Source organism: Lagenorhynchus albirostris, chromosome 1, assembly GCF_949774975.1.
Source record: "Lagenorhynchus albirostris chromosome 1, mLagAlb1.1, whole genome shotgun sequence".
NCBI classification, from domain to species: Eukaryota; Metazoa; Chordata; class Mammalia; order Artiodactyla; family Delphinidae; genus Lagenorhynchus; species Lagenorhynchus albirostris.
The window spans coordinates 115,713,056-115,726,549 of record NC_083095.1 but is presented as its reverse complement, the minus strand read 5'-3'; the positions used below and the strand labels follow the sequence as shown (position 1 = coordinate 115,726,549).

The 13,494-nt window shown below is 37.4% G+C and overlaps 1 protein-coding gene across 3 annotated transcripts in view; it reads right to left on the bottom strand.

Moving 5' to 3' along the window:
* The window catches only part of TCF12 (transcription factor 12), a 385,237-nt gene that overhangs the window by 298,187 nt on the left and 73,556 nt on the right, over positions 1-13,494 (bottom strand). The window lies entirely within an intron of this gene.

Sequence of the window (13,494 nt, the reverse complement as noted above, 5' to 3'; positions counted from 1 at the left end):
TAATGAGGGTTTGCCAGTTGAAGAGGGAGGTTCTTAGCCCTCAGTGTTTTGGCTGCGGGCTACTGCAATCACCACAGGGTTACTTAGGACTATGGCATGAGAACAGAGAAAAGAAAAAAAAAGACGACATTTCCACATTCACACTGAGCATTATCCTTCCCACTCCTTGAGCCAGAACTAGCGGGCTTTTTCTTTTCTTTTTTTCTGTATGCGGGCCTCTCACTGTTGTGGTCTCTCCCGTTGCGGACGCACAGGCTCAGCGGCCATGGCTCACAGGCCTAGCCGCTCTGCGGCATGTGGGATCTTCCCAGACCTGGGCACAAACCCATCTCCCCTGCATCGGCAGACGGACTCTCAACCACTGCGCCACCAGGGAAGTAGTGGGCTTTTTTTGTGGAGCTCTCTGTCTATACCTAAGTGCCCACCTGTAGCCTTCAAATTGTGTTAAATTCAGCTTCAGGAACAGTGGAAAGAAAAAAATCGTAAACAGCCAGTTTGACGATACTTTAGGTTCTAGTCTTCTTCCCCAAGCCACATGTTATTATTAATTATTCATCAGAGTCCTCAAATAGCTGTTCCATCCATTTTGTCCAGGTGTTTTTTTTGGGGGGGGGGCTGCCTTGGGTCTTCGTTGCTGCATGCGAGCTTTCTTTAGTTGTGGTGAGCAAGGGCTACTCTTCAATGCAGTGGCTTTTCTTGTTGCGGAGCACAGGCTCTAGGTGCACAGGCTTCAGTAATTGTGGCTCGCGGGCTCTAGAGCACAGGCTCAGTAGTTGTGGTGCACGGGCTTAGTTGCTCCACAGCATGTGTTATCTTCCCAGACCAGGGCTCAAACCCATGTCCCCTGCATTGGCAGGTGGATTCTTAACCACTGTGCCACCAGGGAAGCCCTGTCCAGGTTTTATAAATGCATTCAGAGGGAGAAATAAGATGTGTGCACTTCATCTATCATACCTGAAAATGAAATTATCCTCTAACTTCTATTCTCAGTTACTCAATTCTAACACATGGACTCCTCTAACATCCTTATCAGAAGATGTCGGTAAACTAAAATTTAAAAAACAGTCCTCCTATGAGTTCTCCTTCCATTTACGAAAAAAAAAACCCTAATTCACATGGTAATGAAAAGGCAGTCATAATACTACTGAAAAGCTTTTATGATTACAGACTATCACTGCAAGTTTCAAAACTTTATACAGCACTATCAGAAAATAAGGACTCCACTTAAGACACAAATTACATGTTCACGGATCAAAAGAATTAATACTGTTAAAATATCCATACAACCCAAAGCCATCTACAGATTCAGTGTAATCCCTATCAAGATTCCAATGGTATTTTTTACAGAAATAGCAAAAATAATCCTTAAACTTATATGGAACCACAAAAGACCAAAATATTTGCAAATCATATATCTGATAAGGCATTAATATATAAAATATATAAAGAATTCACACAACTTAATAGCAGAAAAACAAATAATCCAATTAAAAATTTGGCAAAGGACCTGAACAGACATTTTTCCAAAGAAGATATCGAAATAGCCAACAGGTACATGAAAAGGTGATCAACATCACTAACCATTAGGGTACTGCAAATCAAAACCAAAATGAGATTATCACCTCATACCTGTTAGAATGGTTATCATCAAAAGACAAGAGATAACATGCTGGCAAGGATGTGGAAAAAAGGGAACCCTTGTGCAATGGCGAGACTGTGAACTGGTACAGCTACAATGGAAAACAGTATGGAGATTCCTCAAAGAAATTAAAAATAGAACCACCATATGATATATGAAGTCCACTTCTGTGCATACATCTGAAGGAAACCAAATCACCATGTTGAAGAGTTATCTGTACCTCCATATTCACTGCAGCATTATTTACAATAGTCAAGACATGAAAACAACCTAAGCGTCCATCAGATAAACAGATAAAGAAAATGTGATACATGTACACAATGCAACACTATTCACCATAAAAAAGAAGGAAATCCTGCCCTTTGCAACAACAAAGATAGACCTTGAAGGCCTTGTGCTAAGTCAAATAAGTCAGAGAATAACAAATACTGTACGATCTCACTTACATTATAATCTAAAAAACAAACAAGCTCATAGAAAAAGAGATCAGATTTGTGGTTCCCAGAGGTGGGAGGAGATAGGATGATGGTGGTCAAAAGGTACAAACTTACCGGTAGATAAATAAGTACTGTAGATGTGATGTATAGCATGATAACTATAATTAACACTGCTTATGGTATATCAAAGTTGCTAAGAGTGTAAATCCTAAAACTTCACATCACAAGGAAAAACCATTCTTTTTTCTTATATTTTGTATCTACATGAGATAATGGATGTTAACTAAATTTACTGTGGTAATCATTTCACAATATATGCCAGTCAAGTCATTATGCTGTACACCTTAAACTTATACAGTGCTGTATGTCAAAATATCTAAATAAAACTGAAAGAAAAAAATATTAAAAATATTAAATGTTACGGTACCTGTAATGTTATTAAATATAATCAGACTATATTTAATTATAAAAATATTGAAATAATTAAAATGATAAAAGGATAATGTGATATTTAGAATTAAATCTAAGTGATGCAGCTCATCCAACTTTATATCTTCCTGTGGGGGGAATTTTTCAAAATAAAATGTTCTAAAAACTAAAAAAAAAAGGACTCTGCTTCCTTACTCTTTACAGAAATCACAATGACATAATGGGCACATCACCAGGTATTTATTTGGGTGATCCATTTACAGCTGACTAATTAAGAGTCATCATTCAAGGAAATGTTAAATAACTTTCAATAGCCGACTCAAGTTAAAATCATTAAGGACATATCTTCTTTCAAAAGAGTGACCCTTAAACTCTTCCAAACTGGCTGCTGACTGAGAAGTTTTAAAATTAATTTTAAAAAACAACAAAAAAGATCAAAAGCAGAAAGTGTATGGCAACAAAATTTAAGTGGGCTTGGATTTCAGAGCAAGACTTAAAGTTTAAGGAGGGCAATTTTTTTTAAAAAAATCAAAGGAATCACAAAACAAAGGTGTCTGTCTCTATAATAATCTAAAAACTTCTCTGTTGACTTGTTTTAACCAACTTACTTTATCTCTACTCGAAGTGTTATAAGACAGTTTTGTACATGTATTGGTCAATGATGATAAATTTAAAAAGAGCACCATAATACAGTTATTTATTCATATGAGATTCAACTTCGTGGTTCTGGCAAGAGCATTTCAAAGGAATTAATGTACACAAAAATTAGTAGTGCTTTTCATTTCTTTAAAAAATATTAAATACTTTGCCATAAAAACTTATTAACCCTAAATGTGTTTTAAATTTTTAGACCATCATCATTCAAGCAGTAGGCAGGTTTCTATACCCACAGACTAAAGAAGACATTTTTCATAACGCACACTAATGAGATCTTATTTCCTTCAAACTTTAAATAGGCCCATACTTTATTGTTAACCAATTAAAATTTTGAATTGAATAAATTAAGACATTATAATGTAGCAATTAAAATCACATGGAAGATAACATAAGGTCACAAGTTTAATCCTTTTCTATGCAAGTTTAATATTCAGCTTTTTCCTATGTCCCTAGATCTGGTCAACCATTTAATTTTGTCCAGTGTAAGATACTACTCACTGAATGGGAAGGGAGGACTGATGAAGGCAGAAGAGAGGAAAAAGGCAAAGGAATCAGGGAAGGATGGTCGCATAAGTCAGTACAAATCCTTTACCATTAATGGAAAAACAACTATAGTGAGTGAGATGGTGGGTCAGGAATATCCTATTTCATTCCATGACCTAGTTCCATATAGGCCTGGGAAATTAAAGCAAACACCTGAGAATTCAGTTAACAAATCTAAAGAATTATAAGAAATTTTTAATTTAGGTGTTATGGTCAAAGTTGTTAATAAATTCTTAAAAGTTTGGCAATATTCCAAACATACTCCAAGAAGAACACATTGGCCCACTGAAACACATACTACTTCTGCTCCAAGTTCTGCAGGAACGATGTTACAGGCCAACAGACAAGTACAGCGGTATTAAAAACAGCAAACCCCTCCATGTTAGAAACTAATTATCACTCCTTTCTTATTAAAACAAGTACTTCCAATATTACAGGCAACAGAAGCTATGAAATGCAATCTAGGATTTACCACTCAAATGTGTGGATTCAGTATTTAAACTGCTGGTTAGAAGGGCAAATAAAAATACAAGCACCCTATCCCTCTAAACGTTCCTGCCAAATACAAGCACCATAAAGGAAAATCATCTTAATAACAAAGCTTTGTTTGAATAAAGCTTCAGTTTACAATTGTCCAATAACTGTGAGTCTGTAAGTAAGTTTGTAAATATGCCCCAAGAAAAGAAGCAGAACACTGGCTTTTGTATCATATCACTAGGGATACAGCTTGAAATAACAGCATGAAATCTTATTTTAAAATCTACTGTTCTGCTCCAAACACATTTTCTTTCATTGACGACATCATAAATAACAACAAACAGACAAGCGTTAACTGGAAAAGCTTTGCACATAAAATGAAAATAGAAACTATAATATTTACACACATGCACAAAAAACTATGCTTAACAATAAACAGTATCATTGCAATACCAACAGCAGTTTTTCCCTTCCGGATACATTTTAAGATACAATCTTTATCCTAAGACAAGAAAAAGTGCTTTTTGACATTTATTTTTAGCTTCTTTATTTTTTCTATCTTTTCCATCTTTACTCCTTTACGTTCATATATAATAACTTAATAATATAACATCCATATAATATACTAACATCCATACATGATTATTTAGTTCTGTCTCTGAAGTCAGAAAAATGGATACTAAAAAGGGAACACAGCCAGGTCAAGGAGAACTAGATTTGGGAGGGCAGCCTTGACATTTTAAGGCTAAATAACACCTCCAGGTAGGTCTCACACCTCCTACACAATATCCTCATCTCCTAGAATCAGACCCAAGTAAAACACTTTCCTATTTCCTGTAAAGGCTGAATTATCTTCACTTGTAAGCTCAGCCAGTTTTTCTACTACAGAGACAGCAAGTACCATAACTTACTAGGTCAAAGTTAGCATTCCCTCTAGGAACCAGCAAACTGATTCCTGCAGCAATAAGACTAGAATTACAATCTGGGTCCTTGGGTTTTAACACAGTGGCCAGCTCAGTGCCTTTGAGGTAGTAATGTCAAGAACTGTTAAAGAAAGATTTAGACACATACACATTGTAAAATATAAATAAAATACAAGCAAATAATCTTCTAAAGCAGAGTATGGCAAACTACATCTGATGGGTAAAATCCAGAGAGCTGTCTATTTTTTTAAGTCCCACAAGTTTTGAAATTTTTTAATGGTTACAGTTTAAATGGTTATGAGAATCTGTATTCTATCCTGAATTTTGTTCTTGGACTGCCAAGCCCAAAATATTTTACTATTTGGCCCTTTCAGAAAAAACTCACTGACCTCTTCTCTAAAGCAAAAACTATGTTCCCCTATAAATTCTAGCTATAGCATGTAAATATAATTATAAAGAACCAATATTTCCGGGCTTCCCTGGTGGCGTGGTGGTTGAGAGTCCGCCTGCCGATGCGGGGGAGGTGGGTTCGTTCCCCGGTCCAGGAGGATCCCGCATGCCGCGGAGTGGCTGGGCCCGTGAGCCATGGCCGCTGAGCCTGCGCATCGGGAGCCTGTGCTCCGCAACGGGAAGGGCCACAGCAGTGAGAGGCCCGCGTACCGCAAAAAAAAAAAAAGAACCAATATTTCCAGTGTTAAAATCTAATACCATTACAGAAGCAGTATGGTCCCAATTTAAATGTTGGTATAAACATGTATAATATAGATACACATGAGAAAGAGCACATAGAAAATCAACATAAAAATGTCAAAATATAGTTAACATATCTTTGTAAATGTTATTTTCACCTTTTTTTCTGTACTTTCCAAATTTTCTTAAGTGAGCATATCTTTGTTAGAACCAGGAATTAGTTTTAAAAGATTACAGTGGGGCTTCCCTGGTGGTGCAGTGGTTGAGAGTCCGCCTGCCGATGCAGGGGACACGGGTTCGTGCCCCGGTCCGGGGAGATCCCACATGCCGTGGAGCGGCTGGACCCGTGAGCCATGGCCGCTGAACCTGCATGTCCGGAGCCTGTGCTCTGCAACGGGAGAGGCCACAACAGTGAGAGGCCCGCATACCGCAAAAAAAAAAAAGATTACACTGTACTTTTACGAGAACGTATAGAACAAAGGTATCAGTGACTTGGAATTGTAGTCATGTGGTTATGTACATACAGGTTCAGTAACACTTTGGTATTCACCAATATCTATTAGTCAAACTGTTAAGTAAAATGATGTTTTTACATCTTTCACCATACATAAAGAAGCTCCTCTGTTCTGCTCATCAAAATCAGAGTTGCTGGTCTGAACTCTCAGTCACTACTTTGTAATTAATGTTCAGGCACACTACAAGATCTTAATACAATTTGAAGTTCAATTCAAATATTAATTGTCTACTATATTCATGTTAGCTTTAATGTATCTTTCAAAACATTTTAAAAATGGTGATTAAAAGCCCAAGTACATTCTATGCACACTCCACATGCTCTCTGTAACTATAGCATTAACATTTAAAGTCATACTGGACAGAATAATTTCGTGTTAACAGTTCAAACAAAATTATACTTTTACTGATAGAAAATAAAATGTTGCTATTAAAATATTCTGCTAACACTAAGGTACAATGAACAATCTTCACTGTATTCATGAATAGTATTTTAATTTCCTTGTTCAATAATTATTGCTTATATGTTTTAGCTGTTATTTTGAAGCACATCATTAACTTTGTAAACATAAGACGACATACTAATATATATGTCACTGTGAACAATTTAACTCTAACTTGATAAATGAGAGGTTTACTTTGAATGGTTAGAAGGCTTTTTTTTTTTTTTTTTTTTTTGCGGTACGCGGGCCTCTCACTGTTGTGGCCTCTCCCGCTGCGGAGCACAGGCTCTGGACGCGCAGGCTCAGCGGCCATGGCTCACGGGCCCAGCCGCTCCGCGGCATGTGGGATCTTCCCGGACCGGGGCACGAACCCGTGTCCCCTGCATCGGCAGGCGGACTCTCAACCACTGCACCACCAGGGAAGCCCCTAGAAGGCGTTTTAAAAGTCACATCTTCACTGTGTTCTGAAACAAAACCAGCCTTCACGCTAGTTTATTTCCTGGGTTTTTCTTGAAAATGCATCTAAGTCTTACTTCTGAATGATGTCAAAGTCCAAATTTAATTCTCCCAAAGCATAAACTTAAAATAGCACATTATCAGACTACAAACAACAGCTTTTTTTCCCAAGTGCCACCCACATTTCTATTCCCTTTTGGTACAATGTTAATTGGTAAATAAATTGAATCATTAAAATGTAACAATAACAGCTTTTTGGTTTTGTTTTTGTTTTTTTTGTTTTTGCAGTACGCGGGCCTCTCACCGCCATGGCTTCTCCCGCCGCGGAGCACAGGCTCCGGACACGCAGGCCCAGCGGCCATGGCTCACGGGTCCAGCCGCTCCACGGCATGTGGGCTCCTCCCGGACCGGGGCACGAACCCGTGTCCCCTGCATCGGCAGGCGGACTCTCAACCACTGCGCCACCAGGGAAGCCCTTTTTTGTTTTTGTTTTTTTGTTTTTTAAAAAAATAACAGCTTTTTGAAAGTAAAAATTATTGATCACGCCATGCACCAAAACTACTACAAAGAAATAAAGATTCCACAGCTACTTAACACTGACAAGTCTTAACTTCATGTAAAACAGCAGCTACATGAAGCTGTCCTTGTCTTCCTCTTCTCTTAACAGAAGCAAGCACTAAACAAGAAACTTAAAACATTTATTCATAAGACAAAACCACACTCTACAGCCCCTATTAGGAATAATTTAACAGCAGACTTAATCTCACTTGACACTGAATTACTGCACTTTGTAAGCAGACATCAAAATTCAAGTATCCTCAAAAAACTTGTCTTACTTAGGTAGACTAATATTACAAATCCAGATTCTTTTTTCTGTTATCAAGGATAGTCAAATACCCTCAAAAAATACAAAGATAAGCTACTCATTTAACAGAAAATAGATTTTGGAGACACTTTGTTTCATCCAAAATAAATCTATCCTGCTAAATATTACATATAAACAAGTTTTGTCAGAATCATATTTAATTAGTTTATTTTATAGGTTAACAACATCTCTCACAAGTATACTAAACAGAGAAAATTCTGTCACTCTAGGCTAGGGCTTCCTTTTTTGAAAAAACTGCAGACATGTGTTTAGTAAATCAAGTAAGAGCCTTTGTGTACAAGGATATACAAATGTAATTCAGTTCTACAGTCAACAACTTCTTTTAAAACTAACTTACTCTAAAAGATGTACAGGAATTCAATAGATTATAAAATTGCTGGTAGATTTCTATTTCTGGTTTCTGCCATAGTAAATCTAGGGGTTTAAGCTGAGCAGCTTTTTTGACTTAAAAGATTTTTCCACAGTCAGCAACTTACAACAGGACATACTGTAATACCAAAATGGAAAGTACTTAATCAACATTTCCTCATGGAAACACAGATCATACATAACAGTCTGTAAGCGTATAGTTTTATTTTTAAAAGTAGTATTTAAATTTTATTTACAACATGATTTCAAATTTTTTCCTGTGATTCTGTCGACACTTTCAGTTAATTTGAGTCAACATTGATAATACACACATCAAAAAACTGAAATGTAAGCAATAATATAAGGCATATAAGGCAATTTGTTTACAATGCTGAATAAAACCAGACTTTGATCTTCTTAGAACATAGGTCACTGGTTTTATCCTATAGAATAAATATGATCCTGTCCTCATGCTATGTGTCTGTAAAACTGTTTCTATAAAGAATTTAAGCCGTGTGGAAAACCCAACAGTATGTGAATCATCTAATCCACAAACCTTTCAGATTTCAAGTTTCAAATTATAGTCATCTATAGCATCACAAAAAGCTGACAAAATACTGAAACCTGTAAGGCATAATTTCAAAATGTTCCTCCTCCCTTTCTGCCCACTCTCCAAACCACACAGTTTAATTTAATAAACAATAAAAACCTCATAACTAAAATTCCCTCTACCTCATAGTTGGTCTAGTTGGTTTTTCTACATAATAACTTCTAAATTCTGTCATTTAAGAAAAACTACAGGAAATACCTTTTGGGCATTTAGCTCCCCATTTAAATAGGAAAAATAATTATTCAGAATTAAGCAGGTTACAGTAGAATTCATAAGCCTTGGTATCCTAAAAGGAATCATAAAAAGGTAGATTTCAATTAAGTAGGAATCATGGGGTAAATAAAGATACACTATAAGGTCAACCTTTCTTCACTAAATGCCATCTATTTTATAGCCTTAAATTACATGGCTTTAAATTTATTAGTACGTTTTTTATGAAAACAAGAACTACAGTTACAAGCACACATATTCAGCTTTGGGTATGAAAAAGAAGAGAATTTGATAATGCCAGTTCACTACCATCCACATATCTGTATAAACTAACCAGGTAAGCCAAAATAAATCATGATATACACATGAAGATTGGGAGACCCAAGGGAAGTAATATTAATTTGGCTTCTGCACTTTTAAATAATCCTTTGCAAGACTTCTCATTCAATTACCTCAATCTTTGTGCTTCCCCTTCACAACTAAGCTCACTTCCTAAGAGCTTTCTTCTTGCAGAAATCAGCATTTATTGACCTCACAAAGTACATACAACTGCTGTTGTCAGCAAAGAACACAGAGATTGGAGAAAAGGCATCATACAAGTACTGGAAGGGTATGAAAGTTTATCTTCTCATACAGTAATGTTTGTAAAGGTTAGGGGCCTTAAACTTAAGAAATACTAACGGTTTTGATATTTAAAAAGAAATATAGCATTTCAACCCAAGAGTTCATTTCATCTGACTGATTCAGGGCCTAAAATAAGTTGCTCTACAACTGAATAGAAAGAAAGGTAATTTCTACCACATTTACTGGTAAGCAATGTTATATAGCCTGAGTATTTTTCATAGTCTCTTAGAACAATCTTACAAAAGTTCTTATAAACAATTACAAACAAAAGTGCAAGCCTCTTGAGGTCATCTGAGATCTCATGAGACTTTTCATAACGGGATGGTGTTAATCCCCAATGCCCTGGTCTATTTCCAATTCGGAACATTAGTTTCTGCTTACCTAAATTACTATTACCACTCCAACTGGCTCAGGCATTCTTCACTTCCTGTCTTGAACCACAGTCTACTCACTAATTATTAAATAGGCAAAATAAAACTGCTTCTTTGGGTGACTATAAAACACCATACTCCTTTAGGATTAGTAAGAAGTAGTTTAAGTCATACTCTGTTTTGACTGTAAAAATTTTTACTGTTATTTTGTATGGCACACAGAACATTCTGATTGTAATTTTACACAGAATTTCTAGGTTTTATCTCTGTCAAGAGAATTTGTTAGTGATAAGCTTAAGTGCTAACAAAGCTGTGAAACTGCAACTAAGGTTTTATTTCACACCATGTTAGTAACCAAATCCGAGCTAGCACAAGGGTGAAACAGCTACACAGATCATGACTCCCCCTTCCCCATCCCTACCCTGTCCCTACCATCCACAAACACACACTTCTCTCCCCCTCCCTCCCCCCACTCACCTTCCTCTCTCTCTCTCTGTGCCACACACACAAACACAACATGCATGTGCTCCCCTAAATTTGTATATATGTATATGTACACATATGTATATTGTATAAATGTGTTTTTATATATACACATTATCTCAACCAGGCATACATATGGTTCATGAAGATAAAAAAAAGGTCTTCCTCTCTTCACAAGAATAGTTTCTACAGACCTTTGGGAACATTAAAACAAAGAGGGAGAAGTCCATAATCCCTTATCAAAATATTCTAAAATCCAAAACATTCTGAAAACCAAAATTTACATAACTTATTTATTGGTAAAACATGACCTAGACTGAAACAAGGATAATTATAGTCCTCATTTATCCCACTCAATGTGTATGTTAATACGTTTCAATTCAAAAATACTGCCCTATATGATTACAGGGTTCTACCACAGATCACTCTGGGGAATGTTATACAATATACAGTACATATCACTAACTCAAGTTTTTTAAATTCAAGAAATTATGTATTCTAAAACAAATCCAATCTCAAGGTCTGGGGCTAAGAAACTATGGAGTAAAACTTCTATATTAAAAAAGTAAAGTTTATATTATTATCTGTTTTCCGTCTACAGCTTTCACTAACAATAATCTTCTATAAATTCAGAAGAAATAAAGGAATGAAAGAAGGAACACAGGGTGGGAGGGAGGGGCAGCTACAATGAGGTTCATGTCTTTAACTCCTTTGTTTAAGGATTGTTAACCTTCCTTTTGCCAAGAAAGTGTTACCCTGGACTACAGGCAGCATTAACAGCCAAAGAGTGACTAGGAGAGAGAGAGGTTAACAGAAGGGACTCAATATATATTACAGTTCACAGAAAATATTCAAGCCAGAAATTTTGAATCTTAAAACTGTCCCATATTCTCAATAAAACAGAAAATACCACCTCTAATAATAACAACCTTGCATTAATAACAATTTTTTTTTGAGTTTGCTTTCAAATATGTCATTTAACCTTGATATTCTATACAGTCACTCTACATAGTCACTTTATATAATAACTTATTTGCAGAGTTGTTACATATCTTAATCCCCGACTTTCTAACACCTACGACATACCTATTGTCTACCCCAAAGATCATTCAGAATGCACTCAGAATGCATATATATGGCAAGAAACTCAGATAATGTATTGTAAGATAGAATGTAAATAACTTTTCAGTTAGTCATTACTTCTTGGAATACAAAAGCAACTCTTTACTCGTCACAATTTGTTTTTGTTTTTGTTTTGTGGTACGCGGGCCTCTCACTGTTGCCCCCTCTCCCATTGCGGAGCACAGGCTCCAGATGCGCAGGCTCAGCGGCCATGGATCACGGGCCCAGCCGCTCCGCGGCATGGGGGATCTTCCCGGACCAGGGCACGAACCCATGTCCCCTGCATCGGCAGGCGGACTCTCAACCACTGCGCCACCAGGGAAGCCCCGTCACAATTTGTCTTGAACTGACTCAATTTAAATCATGAGTCAACAAGAATCCATTTCATCTGTTTTCTACAGAAAATGCATTTTTCATCCTTGAAACATTAAAGCATGTTCCACATAATCAAGGGGTAGAATGTGAATTTTTTTCCTTTAAAAATGTAATATACCATTTAAAGGAATATGGTATTTTAATATTTACTGAGGTTAATTTTGAAAGTTTATTTGAAACAGAAAGACTTAGCTATTATATTTATGTATTGATTGATTGATTGATTGCTGCACTGAGTCTTTGTTGCTGCGCGCGGGCTTTCTTTACTTGTGGTGAGTGGGGGCTACTCTTCCTCATGGTGCATGGGTTTCTCATTGCGGTGACTTCTCTTACTGCAGAGCATTGGTTCTAGGCACACAGACTTCAGTACTGGTGGCATGCGGGCTCAGTAGTTGTGACTAGCAGGCTCTACAGCACAGGCTCAGTAGTTGTGACACATGGGCTTACTTCCTCCACGGCATGTGAGATCTTCCTGCACCAGCACTCAAACCCATATCCCCTACATTGGCAGGCGGATTCTTAACCACTGCGCCACCAGGAAAGTCCCGACTTTACTATTTTACTTACAAAAGTAAATGAAGCAGAAGAACTTCAAGACGGCACAGGAGTAAGACGTGGAGATCACCTTCCTCCCCACAAATACATCAAAAATACACCTACATATGGAACAACTCCTACAGAACACCTACTGAACGCTGGCAGAAGATCTCAGACTTCCCAAAACGGTCTTGGTGCTCCAGCCAGGTGTCAGGCCTTAGCCTCTGAGGTGAGAGAGCCGAGTTCAGGACACTGGATCACCAGAGACCTCCTGGCCCCATGTAATAACAATCGGACAGAGCTCTCCCAGAGATCTCCCGTCTCAACCCTAAGACCCAGCACCACTCAACAACCAGCAAGCTCCAGTTTTGGACACCCCAAGCCAAACAACCAGCAAGGCAGGAAAACAACCCCATCCATTAGCACAGAGGCTGCCTAAAATCATAAGAAGTTCACAGACACCCCAAAACACACCACTGGACGCAAACCTGCCCACCAGAAAGACAAGATCCAGCCTCATCCAGCAGAACACAGGCACTAGTCCCCTCCACCAGGAAGCCTACACAACCCAGTGAACCAACCTTACCCACTGGGGGCAGACACCAAAAACAATGGGAACTACAAACCTGTGGCCTGTGAAAAGGAGACCCCAAACACTGTAAGTTAAGCAAAATGAGAAGACACAGAAATACACAGCAGGTAAAGGAGCAAGGTAAAAACC